The following is a 5000-nucleotide window of genomic DNA, read 5'->3' on the forward strand; positions in this document are numbered from 1 at the left end:
CACTCCACCTGCACCCGTTCGTGCCCCACCCCAACCGCCCAACTCGCAACTCCAGCGGATGAACGGCGGACTTTGCTCGCACTCGCAATGTGCAATCCACCCCTATAACGTGCGTTTCATGAAGAGTTATGTCCAATATGCGACATTCCCGCTGTCCATATACATGAGCTGCCAGCTGTACCACGTACGAGCTACAGACGCGATCGCGTTGCTCTCTGTACGAATGCAGATGCTCAGCGGCAGCTAGGAGGCGCTCCATCCATGTCGGTACCGGTGAGCGTTGCACTCGCAGTCACAAAAACGTACGGCAAGTATATTACTCGGAAGAGTCAATGACAGTCCAAGCCCCCCTGCGTGGGAAGAGTCTTCCTAGGCCATGACCCACCGGAAGGGCGCAGCGTCCCCCACCCCAGACATGTGACGTCAGACTATCGGTATTGACGACTAGACTGATTCCTTATAATCATTTGCCATACACCGGTGGAAGCTGCCGAGACGAGTAACTACATAGCGGGCTCGCCGTGTCACTAATGTACAGAGATACAATAGTTTCGACTGGAACCGGATTAAACGTATACACGGCGCTGATTAGTAATAGATAGAGCCATCAGAATACAGATAATGTATAGACCTGTCCGTATACATGCTGAAAGACTCTGCTCACAATCACACGTCAGCCAGACACTCTTATCACGCACTACTCTCTGCCTGTAACAGGCACACAGACAATATGTAAGCACCAGCATGGAACACCACCCAGTGCATCCTCTCTGCCACATTAGACAATCCACACTATCATAACCAGACCGGGAGGTCCACTCGGAAAACAGAATATCCCACCCTTCCGACAACCACCATTGCTCAGCTAAGCCACCAACACCCACACATGTCCCACACAGGGGTGCACCCAACATCACAATACTGCCTCCTGTCACACCACACAAACAATGGCAGGAATGAAAGACACAGGTCTGCCACAAGCATGGAATCAGAGCGCCGCCTGTTATGAGCCAAAGGTGCACCCTGACGTGGCAAATCAGATGATGCCGCAGTCATTTACTTACGATATTCACAATCAACAAACCGGCCCCCCCCCCCCCCAAAACACCTTTCCGTACAACAATGTGTACCTTAACCTAACCCATATTGTGCCTTAACCTAACCCGTATTGTACCTTAACCTAACCCGTATTGCGCCTTAACCTAACCCGTATTGCGCCTTAACCTAACCCGTATTGCGCCTTAACCTAACCCGTATTGCGCCTTAACCTAACCCGTATTGCGCCTTAACCTAACCCGTATTGCGCCTTAACCTAACCCGTATTGCGCCTTAACCTAACCCGTATTGCGCCTTAACCTAACCCGTATTGCGCCTTAACCTAACCCGTATTGCGCCTTAACCTAACCCGTATTGCGCCTTAACCTAACCTATGTTGCGCCTTAACCTAACCTATGTTGCGCCTTAACCTAACCTATGTTGCGCCTTAACCTAACCTATGTTGCGCCTTAACCTAACCTATGTTGCGCCTTAACCTAACCTATGTTGCGCCTTAACCTAACCTATGTTGCGCCTTAACCTAACCTATGTTGCGCCTTAACCTAACCTATGTTGCGCCTTAACCTAACCTATGTTGCGCCTTAGCCTAACCTATGTTGCGCCTTAACCTAACCCATATTGTACCTTAACCTAACCCATGTTGCGCCTTAACCTAACCCATATTGTACCTTAACCTAACCCATATTGTACCTTAACCTAACCCATATTGTACCTTAACCTAACCCATATTGTACCTTAACCTAACCCATATTGTACCTTAACCTAACCCATATTGTACCTTAACCTAACCCATATTGTACCTTAACCTAACCCATATTGTACCTTAACCTAACCCATATTGTACCTTAACCTAACCTATGTTGCGCCTTAACCTAACCTATGTTGCGCCTTAACCTAACCTATGTTGCGCCTTAGCCTAACCTATGTTGCGCCTTAACCTAACCCATATTGTACCTTAACCTAACCCATGTTGCGCCTTAACCTAACCCATATTGTACCTTAACCTAACCCATATTGTACCTTAACCTAACCCATATTGTACCTTAACCTAACCCATATTGTACCTTAACCTAACCCATGTTGTACCTTAACCTAACCCATGTTGTACCTTAACCTAACCCATGTTGCGCCTTAACCTAACCCATGTTGCGCCTTAACCTAACCCATGTTGCGCCTTAACCTAACCTATGTTGCGCCTAAACCTAACCTATGTTGCGCCTAAACCCAACACACGTTGGGCCTAAACCCAACACACGTTGGGCCTAAACCCAACACACGTTGGGCCTTAACCCAACACACGTTGGGCCTTAACCCAACACACGTTGGGCCTTAACCCAACACACGTTGGGCCTTAACCCAACACACGTTGGGCCTTAACCCAACACACGTTGGGCCTTAACCCAACACACGTTGGGCCTTAACCCAACACACGTTGGGCCTTAACCCAACACACGTTGGGCCTTAACCCAACACACGTTGGGCCTTAACCCAACACACGTTGGGCCTTAACCCAACACACGTTGGGCCTTAACCCAACACACGTTGGGCCTTAACCCAACACACGTTGGGCCTTAACCCAACACACGTTGGGCCTTAACCCAACACACGTTGGGCCTTAACCCAACACACGTTGGGCCTTAACCCAACACACGTTGGGCCTTAACCCAACACACGTTGGGCCTTAACCCAACACACGTTGGGCCTTAACCCAACACACGTTGGGCCTTAACCTGCTCTGTAATTGTCATACGACGCGTTAAATTAGTGTAGTGTTGCCTAACTGCAACCCCCGCAATATAGTTTGCTACTCGCACTGCCCGGTCCCCAGAGTATCGCTTCATGTTAAACACCTTGCAGCTATACACTGTAATGCGGATGGCAGCAGGACGTACATGCTCAATGCCCTTCGCAGTTGTTCATTGGCATTCGCATGGCGAAGCACAGCCTACGTTGTGGTACGGCTTGTGTCAACTGTCCGCTGATGTTGTACGTCCAAATCACACACTGTACTGCACATTGGTCCTCATGTACTGAATGATACATCGTGGTACATGTGTGACCGTACCACGACTGCGCCAACAACGGCGAACCATACGGTCCAAATATTGTGCACTCAGCTACGTGTCGTCTCCCTATAAGAGCTGGATTGCAGTATGGTATGCCGTGGATGGCGATCAGCATGAGCCGTCTGTTGATGTAGTGGCGCGTGTTGTCAGACGTAGTCGTCTCTTCTCACACACCGTGATAGCATGGTGCACTGCGTTCCACATCTGCGACATGCGACAGAGGCCGGTTGACAGTCGTTCGCGCAATGGACATCGCATACGTACGGGGGCCACCTTCCACGTGTTCGCGAAGCGTGCACATGTTGTTGCGTGTATGTGGGCAGACATAGTGTGTCGTGACACCTGACACAGGCATGCAACAATCGTTGAATTTGCAAATGGCGATGGACGTCTACGTTTGCTGGTGACGTTACGCAAATGAACAACTGGTAAACCGTTGTGGTGCGGTTGTTCTCGCTAGAGGTGAATCAGTGATGGCGACGATCGGTTGAGCTACCAACCGGTTGTTTCAGCGATACCCACCATGCCCACGAACGTGAATGGCATGTGGGTGTGAAGCGATACGCGGCGGTGGCTGGGTGGGACCGTCCCCGGCCGGTGAGGGGGGGCCTCCCGGCGTGCTGGCCGCGCGGTGCGTGGGCGCACGCGCTACAGCCGGCTGGTGGGGGCGGCCAGTGGCAGGCGCGCCGGCCGACGGAGGCGGCAGGCGGCGCAGCTGCGCGCCGGCGCACCCTGCACGCGGCGCCGTGCGGCCAAAGTAGGTCCTCGCGGGCCCGGTGCGAAGCGCGGTGGACATCTGCAGTGTGCTGGTCCGATTGAGGACTGTGTGCGCTGAGGATGCGCCGCCGCCCGGCGCTCGGCGCCGCGACGCCGTCTGCTGCTCGGTCGCCTCTGCGGTTCTCGCAGGTGGATTGTATCGCAGCTGTGCGGACGTGTTGGCGCGTGCGCTGTGCTGGGAGTGTTCGCTTCGGCACCCAAGTGGGGCTTTTGTCCTTCTGTGGCGCTGGCGTTGGAGCTGCCGGCCACCGTAGGTGGCGCGTGTTGTCTCCCGCCGGCAATGCCACGACAGCACGCTCCCGGGCCTCTGTCGGCAGCGGCAAGCTCAGTTGGGAGCACGGGTGGTCGCACCTAAAGCGTCTACTCGCCAAACTCCGGGCGATTGCGCCTCTCTCGAACCCGACCAAGTACTTAGGACGGCGCTGCGCGCCGCCGGGACCTGAGAGGGTTTCGAGGTGTATTGTGCAGGGGAGCTCAGCCTCCTCCTGTTTGCAGAATAATTGAGCGGACGCTTGCGTGTTCGCGCGGGCCCCCGGGACACACTCCCGGGCGGCCGGCTGCTCAGCTCTAGTTGACGCAGCTCCCTGGTTGATCCTGCCAGTAGTCATATGCTTGTCTCAAAGATTAAGCCATGCATGTCTCAGTACAAGCCGCATTAAGGTGAAACCGCGAATGGCTCATTAAATCAGTTATGGTTCCTTAGATCGTACCCACGTTACTTGGATAACTGTGGTAATTCTAGAGCTAATACATGCAAACAGAGTCCCGACCAGAGATGGAAGGGACGCTTTTATTAGATCAAAACCAATCGGTCGGCTCGTCCGGTCCGTTTGCCTTGGTGACTCTGAATAACTTTGGGCTGATCGCACGGTCCTCGTACCGGCGACGCATCTTTCAAATGTCTGCCTTATCAACTGTCGATGGTAGGTTCTGCGCCTACCATGGTTGTAACGGGTAACGGGGAATCAGGGTTCGATTCCGGAGAGGGAGCCTGAGAAACGGCTACCACATCCAAGGAAGGCAGCAGGCGCGCAAATTACCCACTCCCGGCACGGGGAGGTAGTGACGAAAAATAACGATACGGGACTCATCCGAGGCCCC

At 53.2% G+C, this 5000-nt stretch overlaps 1 non-coding gene across 1 annotated transcript in view; it reads left to right on the forward strand.

Annotated features, from left to right (window-relative positions):
- Nucleotides 1–4480: 4480 nt before the first annotated feature.
- LOC124593313 overlaps nt 4481–5000 on the forward strand; it is a 1910-nt gene continuing 1390 nt past the window's right edge. The window contains exon 1 of the ribosomal RNA XR_006977960.1: nt 4481–5000. This exon is cut by the window's right edge and continues 1390 nt beyond it. This is a non-coding gene — a ribosomal RNA (small subunit ribosomal RNA).

The sequence above is a fragment of the Schistocerca americana genome, unplaced genomic scaffold (assembly GCF_021461395.2).
Source record: "Schistocerca americana isolate TAMUIC-IGC-003095 unplaced genomic scaffold, iqSchAmer2.1 HiC_scaffold_98, whole genome shotgun sequence".
Taxonomy (NCBI): Eukaryota; Metazoa; Arthropoda; class Insecta; order Orthoptera; family Acrididae; genus Schistocerca; species Schistocerca americana.